We start from the raw sequence: 14,579 nt of genomic DNA, 5'->3' as shown, positions 1-14,579 counted from the left end.
TCACAGCAGATGCAGTCTTATGACGTCATGTCTTCACTCCAAAATAAAAGTCCTGTTCAAACGCTGCACTGTCTACAAACACAGTGGTGCATAGAAATCTAGCTGTTTTACGGGATAATTTAAAAACAGTAATAAATATGATACAAACAAACATGTTATAACGGTTGTATGAGTTCATTAATATGTCCGAATTAAAACACGTTAATGTCAAAGTTGTGAATTTGTTTAATTAAAGTTAGAGTGTAACACACACACACACACACACACACACACACACACACACACACACACACACACACCAGTGGCGAGCGGAGACTTTTTTAACCGGGTATGCTGTGTGGTGAGTCATGTAAATAAATGTGGCCAATGCCGTTGAATGGGTTTATAGCTAATAAGCGAGACACTCACGTTCTCTCTGGACATTGTTAGTGATGGATCCGAAAGGGTCAATATTCATATTCATGCATTTTTATTAATATTTATGTTAATCGTTTATGGCTTATGATTTATCAGTTTCACGTTTGATTTCCTATGTTTATGTACTCATACTTTATATATATTAATTCTTGATCATATTTTCAAGTATTTACTTGTTATTGTACCCTTATGGTTATTCTTATTTTATATTTAAGAGTATATTGTTCTTCAAAGTGTTTCAGTGTGACAGGTCATGCTGACACGTTTGTGGTTAGACATTGGACGCCTGACAAGTACTGCAGAAGTGATGTTTTTCAGAATTAGGGAATTTTGCAAATCTTGCACTATTAAATGTCAGCAGACACTAAGGGTTAAAACAACTATTTTTGACACTGGACCAGTGGACGACATAATGGGTGAAATTAACCTTTTTCATTTTAACAAAAACATCAGTTGGAGTGGGTTGGGAATCTCCCTGTATGCTTATGGTATAATATGGAACTGAGTTGTTGATAATTGAGCTTTTTCCCTCCTTTACTCTCCTGGGCTTCTGCTTCTTCTCTCTTATCTGCAAATGTCTTGAATGTAAACATAGTGAAGCAGCCCCTGCGTATAGTGAATCGATTCTCGAACATCCATTCAAAAGCATCGTTAGCCAACTATGGTCAAAAAAAAAAAAAATTCCTTGCTACAAGCACTTTCCCAGCAAACACATTTACGTTGTGGCAACGTCTGTGGCACGTTGCAGTTCTACTATGGCAACGTCGCGGTTTACGTGCCTACAACGTTGTGACAACGTGGAATTGTAAGACGCCTCGGGGCTGCAGCAACGTTATAGCGCAACTTTGAGCAACTGCGACACGACGTTCTGACAACGTTTTTTTTTAAATGGTAGATTATAAATATTTCCCATTCTGCGTGTTATATTTTGTGGTTAATTTTTAATCACTCGACATTAGATCACTATATGTTTATACTTATTATTATTTATGGGCAACAAATTAGTCAATTATAATCAACACCTGCAAATGTACACTTTGAAGAGTAAAAATGACATACAAGGTTATATAATTCAACTTTATTAAAACTGCATATGATATTCTAATTATTCTTCAAAAGGTATGCATTTATAATAGCATGTAATATATGTGACAGCAAATAAATTATATATATATATATATATATATATATATATATATATATATATATATGTGTGTGTGTGTGTGTGTTTAATAAATAAAAAATAAACAGCAAAGGCAATTCAGAACATTTATTGAACAAAATTGGGCTCTGTACATGGCTGATAGGTGAGCATAGTCAAAGGCCAGGTGAAAAGATAACCAGAATGAGTCCAGGAAAGATCAACAAATCCAGAGGAGAGATGCAAGCGCAGAAACCTTGAGGCATGAGTCAGAAACCTGTAGACATCCAGGACCAGAGAGGGTTGCACTGCAGGCACAGGTGAACTGGGCAGAGAACAGAGCAGATCGGAGATTGATGTGACAGGACTAGACCGGGAGTGACTAGTGAGCAGACAGAAGGAATCAGTCTTCTCAAAAAGGTCCTGTGTGTGTGATCTCAAAATGGTAAAATTCTGATTATTTTTCATAAAAAGCTCTATTTACCTTACCTTAAAATTGATGAGCCATAACCTTGTCCTTCATTCTTGTCATCCATGTTTGGTGTGTTGCAGAAATCTAAAAAAAAAAAGATGTTGTGTTAACAAGAAAAAACAACAGCCATGTTATTATTGACTGACATTTGTAAAAATGTATCAAATGTTACCTTTATGTTAACATTAGTTTATGTAAAGGTAACATAAAGGTAACAAAGGGTTAGTTCAACCAAAAATGAAATTTCTGTCATTAATTACTCACCCTCATGTCGTCCCAAACCCGTAAGACTTTTGTTCATCTTCAGAACACAAATTAATATATTTCTGATGAAATCCAAGGGTATCTGATCCACATATCCACACAAATGCAGCATTGTCATTTCACGTTTTGAGGTCCAGGAAGGTAGTTAAACACATTGTTAAAATAGTCAACGTGGCTACAGTGGGTCAACCGTAATGTTATGAAGCAATGAGAATACTTTTGTGTGCCAAAACAAAAATAACAATTTTACTGGCGAATACTGAGCCTGCGTTCAGACCTAAACACAGAACCGCTGAACGTAAACAATGTAGCAGAATGACGGGACAGACAAATTTGTAGAATACATTTATCTTAGTTTTGTTTTTGCACAAGTATTCTCATTGCTTCATAACATTAAGGTTGAACCACAGAAGTCACATTGACTATTTTAACCATGTGTTAAACTACTGGATCTCAAAAGGTGCAATGATGTTGTTATCTATGTGTGGATCAGATACCCTCGGATTTCATCAAAAATATCTTAATTTGTGTTCTGAAGATGAATGAAGGTCTTACGGATGTGGAACGACATGAGGGAGAGTAATAATCTTTTAAAGTGTTATCAAAAGAAAGATTACCTTATAAGAGAAATTACCTAATTGTTGCTGTAGCATCACTGAATGTGTGTATAGTTGCTCCGTAGTCCCTCTAGCATCTCTGGATCAATGACATACAGTATTAGTAAATTATGACCATTTTTGATATATAATGTATTGTGTAAATCTGTGTATCTATATATACTTGCCAAAAAAATCCAGCTCTTGGCAAGGTGTCAAAACCCCATGATGGCTCGGGTGCTGAAAATAGTATGCAGAATCATATTGTTAATAAAATTACTATCTGCTGTTATAGACAAATGATATCAAAATTATAGTTCACAGTAAAAAATAAATAAAATAAAAATCTTTTAGATAAATTCTTACTTGTTCTTGGTGAGGAGAGCAGGGCCTGTTGTATGGTGTTGATATTGCCTAAAAAATAAAAAAAAAGAAAGAGAGAGAGATTTGTATCTAACAACACTTTCACACAGTACTTATCTAATGCATCCATGCATCAGGAATTACAGCTGCACTGATCTGAGGTGAATCTCACTAATGAAAACATTCTGAAAGTGTTACTTACTTTTTTATTGTTACTTAATCTTTAATATTAAATTTAATAGATTTATTAATAGACCCATTCAATTGTTTACAAGAAAATAATTAAAATAGTGTATGCTTACCTTCATTGATAGTTTTCATAGGAACACCCACCTGGAGGGTAAAACAAGGCCAAAATCAATATACAACTTATTGATGATGAATACTATACAGGCGGGCGAGCAGATGAGCCTAGAACACACAGAACGCACAGTTTGTCATTAGGCATTGCATTTATGTTCTAGGCTCATCTGCTCGCCTGTATGTAGTATGCAACATCAATAAGCTGTATTAATAATTTGATCTCTTAATCTCACTGTTTTATTTACTTTAAGGTAGCCTACTTATAGTGAATACTCTACAGTTCAGTGATTGAAATACTGCTGCAGATGCTGTATATGGACCACAAGTGCCCAAAACGTGCATTTTACACTCATATTTTGTTTACCTTTTTTTGAGACACAATGTAATATTTGTTGTTTGAAACAGATGGAAAATTAACAGGCCTGTCCTGCAGTTCTGTGGGTGTTTTGCCCTCCAGGTCTCTGCTCCAGTCACCTGACTGAAAGATATGAGTTAAGAACTTAGCCTGTTGAGTAAAGAAATAAACGAAAATCAATATAAGAATATTTGTTTTTTCAACCCTAGCAAAGATTTACATGCATAACATACACTACCAGATTCATAAGTTTGGATCTGTAAGATTCAAAGACATTTGACTCACTTACTTTCCAAGGGTACATTCATTGTATTTTATCAAAAATACAATATAAACAGTAATATTTCAATTATTATAATTTAAAATCTAGTATTACAATTTGTAATTTATTCCTGTGATCAAAGCTGAATTTTCAGCATCATTACTCCAGTCTTCAGTGTCACATGGTCCTTCAGAAATCATTCTAATATGCTGATTTGATGCTCAAGAAACATTTATGATTATTATCAATGTTGAAAACAGTTGTGCTGCTTCATATTTACATGGATTACATATCTTAACTGTCACATTTGATCAATTGAATGTGTCCCTCCTTGGATTAGTGTATTTATTAATGTACATTACGTATAAATTCATGCATTGATTTATTAAAAAAATAATCTTACTGACCCCAAGCTTTTGATGGGTAATGTGACATGCTACACAGTCACTACAGAACAGCTTCTGTAGTAATAAACAAGGTAAACAATACCGTGTTTCTAGCCTAACTTTAAACTAGCCTAACTAGCCTAGCGTTAAACATATAAAATGGAGTCGCTGTCTGTTCATAATGTGTTAAAATGTCAACCATCACTCAAGTAATTTTCTCTTTACTATGGCTAATAACTTTTGGCGTTATGTTAAAATATTTTTCATTTACCTGACCAGAAGAGGTTTTAACGTTCTGATCTGCATAAGACAACGTTAGCAATTACACTGGTAAATTTTGCATTAGATCGCAAACACTTTAGTCCAGTTTTTAGACAACAAATAAATGTAACATTTAGGCTGTTTTTGAATATTTGCATATCTTATTTATAGAGATAAAATAAAAGCAATACTCACGTATCCTGGCTCGATGAAGAGACGGTTCAACGGTCATTTGTAATTTAAAATGCGCGCTCCAGAGGAACAGGAGCAGTGACGAGTAGACGTCGTCCAGTGGTAGTCCAGACACCAAAGCGCAACCTTGAGCAATGGAACTGAGCGGTGGTCAGATGTCAACATTGTGACAACGCTGTAACAACGTTCACAACGCAACGTAGTTATAGCAACCTTTTGGCCACGTTGTTAGAAGGTTGGCTACGTTGTGCCAACGTTGTGTGTTTGTTGGGCTGTTCTTAAAAACTGACACTACAAGAGTATATATATATATAGGCTACACTATCAAAAAAGGGAAATACAAATTGTACCCATCAACATATCAACTACAATGTGTGGGGATCAGAGGTGTAAAGTACTTGAGTAATTGTCAGATAAAATTATTTGAAGATCAAATAGTTCGAGAAAATGTTTTAGGTTGAGCAATTCGGCACAGAAAAGCAGGTACCTGGATGCCAAAAAATGAGACAGACTCAAAGTGCAGTTCAATTATTTGGCACAAACTCTATTGTCCAGAGTTGCATTATATAATTAGAATATAAGAAGTGAAACTAGCAGTTCAGTGACTGAAGTACATAAAAGGAATATAAGGCCACTCATTACTATGACGTGAGGCCTGCATCTCTTTAAGGTGCACAGAGAAAGATCACATGATGAAAAGGGCACAGGATGTTTTTTGGAATCTCACAATGGCCACTTTCAGACAGAATGTCTTACCATTAAAACATCATTGTGCACAAAACTTGATTATTGTAGACATACACACACATATCCTTTTTTTTTTTTGGTGTTAGTTCGAGTATATATCAAACTAATTAAAAATCTGATTGGTTACTTAAAAGTTAATTAGATAATCTTTATTTATATGAAAAAAAATGTAACTCATAAACAATCACTTCTGATTAAAAATTGTAACTCATAAACAATCACTTCTGATCAAAAAAAATTGTAACTCATAAACAATCACTTCTGATCAAAAATTGTAACTCATAAACAATCACTTCTGATCAAACTGTAATCAAACAATCACTTCTGATCAAAAATTGTAACTCATAAACAATCACTTCTGATTAAAAAAAATTGTAACTCATAAACAATCACTTCTGATTAAAAAAAATTGTAACTCATAAACAATCACTTCTGATTAAAAATTGTAACTCATAAACAATCACTTCTGATCAAAAATTGTAACTCATAAACAATCACTTCTGATCAAAAATTATAACTCATAAACAATCACTTTTGATTAAAGAATTATAACTCATAAACACGGGCATAATCACAGTCACTGGCATCAGTATCATCATCGAACTCACGTTTGTTTGGCTGAACAACAGTTGGACGAGAAGATGTCTGGGTATGTTGAATATTTAGCATTACTTGGTATGTATCTCTTGATGTAATAGTTGTAATGGAACGCATAATGAAATTACTGATACATCGAAGCAAGCATGGTGCTATCAGCAGTAAGATCAACATGAGAACAATAATTGGTATCACTGTGCTGAAAATCCAGGTTCCCCATCCGCCCCAAAGAATATCGAGCCAGCCAAACCAAGATTCATCTCTCTTTGGCTCTGGGATGGATTCCCTCATGTGATTGATGATGTTTGTGATGTTGTCTGAATTATCTGGAATGTAAAAACAACAAGATACATCCAACATACGGCACACTCCTCCCCTTTCCGACGTGAGAATATCTAAAACTAATCTGTTCTGGATGACTGCTTCTCTCATTTTCTTCAATTCATCTGAAATTATTCCTAATGCGTGGGTGGTATCATTCTCCAATGATAAAACCTGCCATGCTAAGCCATTGATCTTGTTTAAAGCAATTGTGGTCCCTACTCCAGTAAAGAAACCTGCTAAAGACCATCCTACATTTTCCCATGGAGTTGTCCATGGACTAGAGATCTTGTATCCCTTGTATCGATCAGGCATATTATTTACATTTCATTTCTTTCGCTGTGGTGTCATTTTGCTATCGGTATCAATATTCTCTCTGGTCAACACTGTAGTTCCCGTAGAAAGCAATGCTGGATAACAGCATCCATGCCAATTTCCCTCATCTAAATGATAGTACGCCATTCCTCCACAGGTCCAAATCATTCCTGGGGCACTATCGAGGGATGAGAACGGGCATTCAAAACTTTCCATAGTTTGATTATGATACTTAATGCTACAGTTATTTTTATTCATAGCCGTTTGATTTACTGTTATGGTATTCCTACAATCTGACGTTCCTACATAATGCTTGCCTTTATTCGAACAAATACACAAATCTGCGTGATGTGATTGCACATGAAAAGCTGGTCCCTCAAATGGAAGACCTGTATATGAGCAGTTATAGTCTTTGAGAGAGGATGTTACAGTTTTATTAGCTCGTAGATTATCCGTCATCTGTACTATAATAGACATTTGTCGTGGCATGTCACATTTATTTTTCTCAAGATGTACTATTTCTGCGGTTATTGGGTACGTTTTCCACGCTGAATGTAGTTGCATACAAATCCAACATTCTCCGTCTATCTCATTCTTTAAAGCACCTCGTTGTAAAAGCGCTAATGCACATGCATAATTTCCTTCACATCTGGCTTTAGCTGCCCTAACTTCCTTAATAGCATCACTCAAATCTGAATTCATGATGAACTCTATGTCTTTTGCTGACATGTCCGGTGATAAATCATTAGAAGTTGGGGATAGCCCTGTTATCACGTCCTTAATTGTCATGTCTGCTTCCTGTTGAATTACTTTAATCCGGACTTCCTGGTAACCATCTTTACCTGTTCTAGCCCATCCACAGTAATATGTTCCTGCATCAGAAGGCTGTACGTTAGGTATTGTAAAATTCAGTACTAATGAGCGCCTTTTTTTTCCATCTGTCCAGACTACTCCTATCTGGTCCACTAATTTTGCGCTTGCTTTAAATCGTCCTTTAATTCCCCACTCATCTGGTCCAACATGCGCTTTTATCTCTGACCAACTACATGACCCAGTACAAAGGTATAACCCGCTACCATACAGGTTTCATATCGATTTTGAGTTAAGAACCATCGTCCCCAGATAAGCAGATATAGGGTCACACACAAAGCTTTCATCCCTTCCTTAAAGTTACTACAAGTGGGTTGGTATATGGTAGATTTCTTGACCCTAATTCTCTTTTATGAGGAATTGTGTCATTGTGTTTGAGTTTCTCTACTCCCTTCAAAAAGATCACTGACACAATTATTGCTGTTATTGTCATGAGGATACATGTTGTTCCTCTTAGACCACACATACCTTGCCATCTAAATGGATGCCAAGGCCTCTGCACTGATTCTACTCTTCTGGACATAAGAATTTAAAATGGGCTTCAATTAATGATTTCCAAACTTTGTCTATCTTATACACAATCAATTTTCCTTCCTGATGCGCTTCTTTTGGTTTGATTATATGTACTAGATCAGTATTTGGAGGTCTTGCTCGTAATCTGTCCTGTAATAAGTACCACGTATCTCTTGCATTAATTGGTGGACATGCATATATTGTAATTCTACCAAGGATGACGTTTTCAATGGGTAACTCAAAGTTAGATAATGTTTCGGATGCTATTTCAACCCACGTTTCTCCTTGTACTATTGTCCACTCATGCAACAGGTCCAATAAGGACATTAATTTGCTTCTTGTTTATACACTTCGAATGTTCCGTATTTTAAAAAACAGATATAGCACAGTTCTGTTTGGAAATGGTCTCTCAAGAATTATCTCTTCCAATCTAGGTTCTTCCTCTAGAGAACGCTTAGCTAAGTGAACAATATTTTCGTTGAACGCTGCAACAGCTTCTGCAACTGAACACTGTGTAAACCCCTCTAGAGGTAATATATCCATTAATAAAATTTGGCCCTTAGTGCATAGAGGGGTGTGTAAGGAGTTAACACTGTTTGGCTCAATGGGCCATCTATCTTCCAGCTTTGGCTAACCCCCACCTCACTATTAGAGGTAGTTCCTTCCTCAGCTTAACCAGTGTTTTGCTCCTCCCTGTTAGGCAGTAAGGTGAATCCCCTTTTGAGATTCTATTCTAAATTGGAGCTTGCCTGCTCTCCTGGAGGACAGTGCTTTATTCTCGATGCGTGTATCCACTGTGGTTGGTAGTCTGTCAGAACTCCTGTCCTTGTTACAGCGATCACCGTAGCAGGTCCAAGATACCTCGGCTCTCCCACCTTCGTCGGTTTCAAGCTTTTGATCAGCACACTCTCTCCTGGAACAAAAGGGTGAGTAGGCTTTTCTGAGGGAAGAGGAAGACACAGAGAAACATCAGCACATATAGAATTCAGCTTCTCGATGAGGGAAGTTACGTAGTCCTCCTGTATCACCTCCAGATCACATAGGGAAGTAATGCCTGCGCGGCCTTTGACCCATGGGGTCGGGAAAGGCCTACCCATTAGTATTTCAAACGGTGATAATTTAGTAGTGGAAGATGGAGTCATTCTTATCTCTGTCAATACCATGGGTAGCAAATCTAGCCATTTCTTTCCGGTATCTATGCAGGCTTTCGTGAGCCGCCTTTTTATCGTTTGATTAAGACGTTCGACGTTTGAGGAAGATTGTGGGTGAAAGGGGAAGTGAAAGTGCCAGGCAATTGATAATGCCTTGGCCAAGAGCTGCGTTACCTTTGATGTAAATGGCGTCCCATTATCACTTTCGATAGTGGTAGGTATACCAAATCGAGGAATTATTTCTTTGGTTAGAATCTTTACCACAGTTTTAGCATCTTCTTTTGCGCATGGAAATGCTTCTGGCCACTTTGAAAATCGGTCCACAATTACCAAAAGATATTTTAGATTACCTATTGGCGGCATGTGCGTAAAGTCAATCTGCACATTCTGAAATGGTGCTTGCGGATGCGGCAGTGCATCATGTTTAACTGGTCTGTGCTGATTTACTTTTGCGCATATAAGACATGCATCTAACACGAGCTTTGCAGTTTTGTGTACATCTGCAATACAATACAATTGATTGATTACTTGTACTACTTTTGCACAGCTTGTATGTGACAGGCCATGGTAGTGCCTGATGAGGATTATTAATCCTAACTTTGGAAGCGCTATTCTTCCCTTTTCATCTCTCAAGATCCCATCTTTATCTGGGGCACATCCGTGTTTTCCCCAATGCTCCAAGTCAGCCTGTGTTGGTTGACTCTGCAGGATCTTAATGTCAATGTCAGGTATATTAGTTATATGCGTAGCCATAGTTACCTGACTCTGATTACCCACAACAAATGTTGATTTGATTTGGGCCTTTGCCGCTTCCTTGGCGGCTTCGTCTGCGTTTCGGTTTCCCACCGCTTGTTCGTCATTCCCCACCATGTGACCTTTAACCTTTACTATGGCCACTTCGGAGGGTAACTGTACTGCCTTAGTCAATTGTCCTATTAGGTTAGAGTGAGCTATGGGTTTGCCATCTGCTGTTTTAAAGTCTCTAGCTTCCCATGTTTTAGCAAAATGATGCAGCACCCCCCATGCATACTTTGAATCAGTGTAAATAGTTACACGTTTTCCTGCCATCAGTTCACATGCTCGAATTAATGCTACTAATTCAGCAGCTTGGGCCGAATTATAATCCAAGGCGAAAGCCTCTATTACCTCTCCAGTGTCTGACACCACAGCATAGCCACAAAGGTAGACGCCATCAGAGGGTTTTGAACATGACCCATCAATATAAATATTCTCCCCCCCATCCAGGGGCGTATCCAAAAGATCGGCCCTGGAAGAACATGAGGAAGTCAATTCAATGATACAATCATGATCTGTCACATTATCTACCATGTCGGCCATACCTAGAACGCCTAATAGCGCAGGGTTGATGGATGCTGTTGGCTTAATAGTGAGGTTTTTGGTAGCCAGCAGGATTGCCTCATAGCCTGAGCGTCGTTGCGCTGTCATATGCTGTGTTTGCATATTATGTAAAATAGCTCCTACCTGATGAGAGGTATAAAGGATCAGCGGATGCGATAAAACCATTCTTTCTGCCATCTGTACAACCAGAGCAGCCGCAGCTACAGCACGAAGACATGCTGGCATACCTGATGCTATATTATCTAGTTTCTTAGATAGGTATGCTAAGGGCCTATACGTGGAGCCATGCTGTTGCAACAGGACGCCAAGAGCCACCCCTTCCGCCTCTCGGACATGCAAATGAAAATCTCGAGAATAGTCTGGAAGGCCCAACGCGGGTGCCGTAGTGATGGCTTGTTTCAAGGCAGTAAAATGTAACTCTGCCTCATCAGTCCATTTCAAAAAAGTACTTGGGGGAGCTTTGTGGTCAATCAGGTTTCGCAAATGCCTATCATGTATGGCACAATCAGGTATCCAGGATCTACAATAGTTCACTAACCCCAGAAAACTTTGAAGCTGCTGTACAGTTCGAGGGGACTTCATTTTTCTGATCATCTGGACCCTATCAGTCGAGATAGCTCTCAAACCTGGCATTATAATGTGTCCCAAGTATGTCACCTTAGACTTGACCCACTGAAGCTTGTCTCTTGAGGCCTTGAATCCAGCTTGGGCGAGCACATTGCAGACGATGATGGAGGCCTTTTCACAGTCCTCTTTTGTCTCCCCGGAAACCAGGATGTCATCTGCGTATTGAAGCACACAAACTGTAGAAGGCAAATCAGTCATTTTAGCTAAAGTTCTTTGCACTGCTGCCGAGAAAACGGCGGGCGAATCAATGAAACCCTGAGCAAGGCGTGTCCACGTCAGCTGTTTACCCTGAAATGTAAAAGCTAAAATGGGCTGAGTATCTGGATGTACAGGTACAGAGAAGAATGCTGCGCAAAGATCAATGACCGTGAAATATTTGTGAGTACACGGAATAGAGTTAACAACAGTTGGAACGTCAGGAACGATCGGTGCCAACGGTGTTATCAATTGATTTATAGCTCTTAAATCCTGGGTCAAGCGCCATGTTTTTCCATCGGCCTTGACCACTGGATTCACAGGTGTATTGTACGGAGAATGTATTGGTACGAGGACACCCTGCTGGACAAAATTATCAATTAATGGTTTGATACCAAGTTCTTTATCTTTAGACAAAGGATATTGTTTAATATAGACTGGTTTGTTAGTCTTCAATTTAGCTTTATAAGGTTCCATGTCTATGAAACCTGTGTCGTCTTTGTATTGGGACCACAATGATGGGTTAATCATGTGATGTACCATCTCAGGTGTGCCAGGCTGTGGTGAGGCAGACTGTGGTTCACTGGGCTCTTCCCATATAGGCAAAGGATTCACTGAGACCTGCAAACTAGACTGGAAGGAAAACACAACTTGTTTATCAGTAAATTTAATATCCATGTTGAGTCTGTGCATAATATCGCGTCCCAGCAGATTGATTGGGGCGTTTGGGATTATGGTAAATTTATGGAAAAATGGTTTAATTCCAGGAGCTCTTACTTCCAAAGGAGGCGTTACGGGGCATGGAATGTCAGTTCCTGATATTCCCACAGAGTTAACTACTTTATTAGAAATTGGACCCTCATAGTGTGTGGAGGTCATTGATGTCACATCTGCTCCAGAATCCAAAAGGAACGTTTGTGGCTGACCATGCACCATCAATGTAATATAAGGTAAATCTTCACTATGATTTGAAAAGGTTAAAGTTATCATTGATAGATCGTAACTGACAGAACTCTGTGGGCGACCCTATTGATTATTACGCCACGTGGTAGGATACGTGGCTTCTGGTTTATTTCTCTGTTGCTGTGGCTTTGCCCATGGCTTCCTCTTTTGTTGACCTTTCCATGCCCTACAATCACGGCGTAAATGGCCCTCTCGCCCACAATAATAACAAACTATTACTGAATTTCTTTGTTGGGCTGAGGGTTGTCTTACTTCTGCTTTTTGGTCATGAACTTTCACTTGAGGCTTCTGCTCTGCAAACATTGCGGTCTCAGTTTTAACTGTGAAACCTCCAGACGAGTCTAGTTCCCTAATTCGCTGTCCCAATGCATCTATTTCCATATTGAACAGATTAGTTGTTGTAATTCTGATCAGTTGGGCTTGTTTGCTTTGCATATTGTTCAAGAAAGTATTTGTGAACAAAGCCTTCATTTCATTATTTATTGGAAGTTTAGTTTCTTCCACCCATGCCTTCTTAAACCGCATGTAAAAGTCTGAAGCAGACTCTCTCGGCTTCTGCTTAGTATTAGCAGCAAAGGATAAATCTTGCCTTGCACCTATGCGCTTGTCTAAGAAAGCTCTTAGCTCTTTGAAAAAGATATCGTGATTTTCAGGCTCTTCCCAGAAATAAACATGGGGTGAGGCAGCTGTGCCTGAGCCGGTTGGTTTATCATTTTCACGTTTTAGAGTTGGACATTCATCCATTAACAATGCCTCAGTGACATCTTCTTGCAATGTTCTCAACAAAACTGCTCTGTAATCTGCCCCTGTAAGGTGAGCATATTTTGTATGCGTTTGCAGAACAGTCACAAATTTACTAGGATTCTGAGGAGAAGGCAGGCTTTTGCATATTGACTCCATATCAGACATTTTTAATGGTTTCATAGATATTGCATTTCCAGCTCTAAGCCACACCATTGCATTCTGACTGGGCGCCTCAGTTTCGCTTCCCCTTTTTACAACTTTCGAATCATTCTGCAACTTTTTTGGTTTTATCACAGAAGGTGCAGATGGTTCAATACCCATACAATAGGGTGGGGGTTTTTCTGCTACGAGTGCTTTTTTCTGGGCTACATAAGCAGCTATCTGTTTCTTTTCTGGCCCCTCATCCCAAATTTTCTTTATTTCTTTCCAGACATTAAAACTTTTTGTCATATAATCATAATCCCATTGCGGGTCCCCCCATCCCTCCTTCACTAAACGTTTAGCCAATTGCATATTTTCTTCTGTAAACGAACCCTCTCGGGGGTATGATACTTCAATTTGTGGTTTCATTTGTTCTGACCACCCTGCCATATTACTGACATAAGCTTCAGTGTAAAATCCCTGATTGTTTCTAAACATGAATTCAACTGGCGTTTCATTAAGTAGTGGTCTAGAAACTGAACCCCCCATCTTCCACTTCAATGTGTTAATAATTGATTTCAGCGTTAGTAAGTGTGCGCAAATCTCTGTACCCAATTGCCCAACCTTCAACCGCTTTACATGTATCGTATCTGTGACATGGGTGATGGTCCTATGTTAGGCTCGCACAAGACTTTTCGTCCTGATTGCCTCTATATTCACCGTCATTTGTTTGGGTGTTTTAATCTAATTTTGGGCTCTCGCCAAATTAGTCCGAATTCGGGTCGCCCCTAGAACACCCCTTTTTTTTTATGTCACAATATATCAACATGCAATAGCAATTGAAATTATTTCATCAATATGAAATATTGAAAGTTTTTTTTTATTTTTATGAACCAGTATACGCAGCCGTGATCCGAAGTACAGTGTGATCAGTACTGCACTTCCAACCACCCTAGTTAATAGCTTCATCAAAGCTACTGTTGCCAGCCGTAGTGTCACAACAATGGAACTGACAGTCCACTAA

At 38.5% G+C, this 14,579-nt stretch overlaps 2 long non-coding RNA genes across 2 annotated transcripts; both read right to left on the bottom strand.

Moving 5' to 3' along the window:
• Nucleotides 1–1,672: 1,672 nt before the first annotated feature.
• On the bottom strand, nucleotides 1,673–2,993 carry LOC125261558. Its single transcript, XR_007183364.1, has 3 exons — nucleotides 2,912–2,993; nucleotides 2,048–2,114; nucleotides 1,673–1,940 (listed from the first exon to the last, which is right to left on the bottom strand). It is a non-coding gene; the product is annotated as an uncharacterized LOC125261558 (long non-coding RNA).
• A 317-nt stretch (nucleotides 2,994–3,310) lies between these two features.
• LOC125261559 lies at nucleotides 3,311–5,455 on the bottom strand. The gene is made up of 3 exons (XR_007183365.1): nucleotides 5,016–5,455; nucleotides 3,921–4,061; nucleotides 3,311–3,586 (listed from the first exon to the last, which is right to left on the bottom strand). It is a non-coding gene; the product is annotated as an uncharacterized LOC125261559 (long non-coding RNA).
• Between the last annotated feature and the right edge of the window lie 9,124 nt (nucleotides 5,456–14,579).

This window comes from Megalobrama amblycephala, unplaced genomic scaffold (genome assembly GCF_018812025.1).
Source record: "Megalobrama amblycephala isolate DHTTF-2021 unplaced genomic scaffold, ASM1881202v1 scaffold431, whole genome shotgun sequence".
NCBI classification, from domain to species: Eukaryota; Metazoa; Chordata; class Actinopteri; order Cypriniformes; family Xenocyprididae; genus Megalobrama; species Megalobrama amblycephala.
This window is presented reverse-complemented; position numbering and strand designations above follow the sequence as displayed.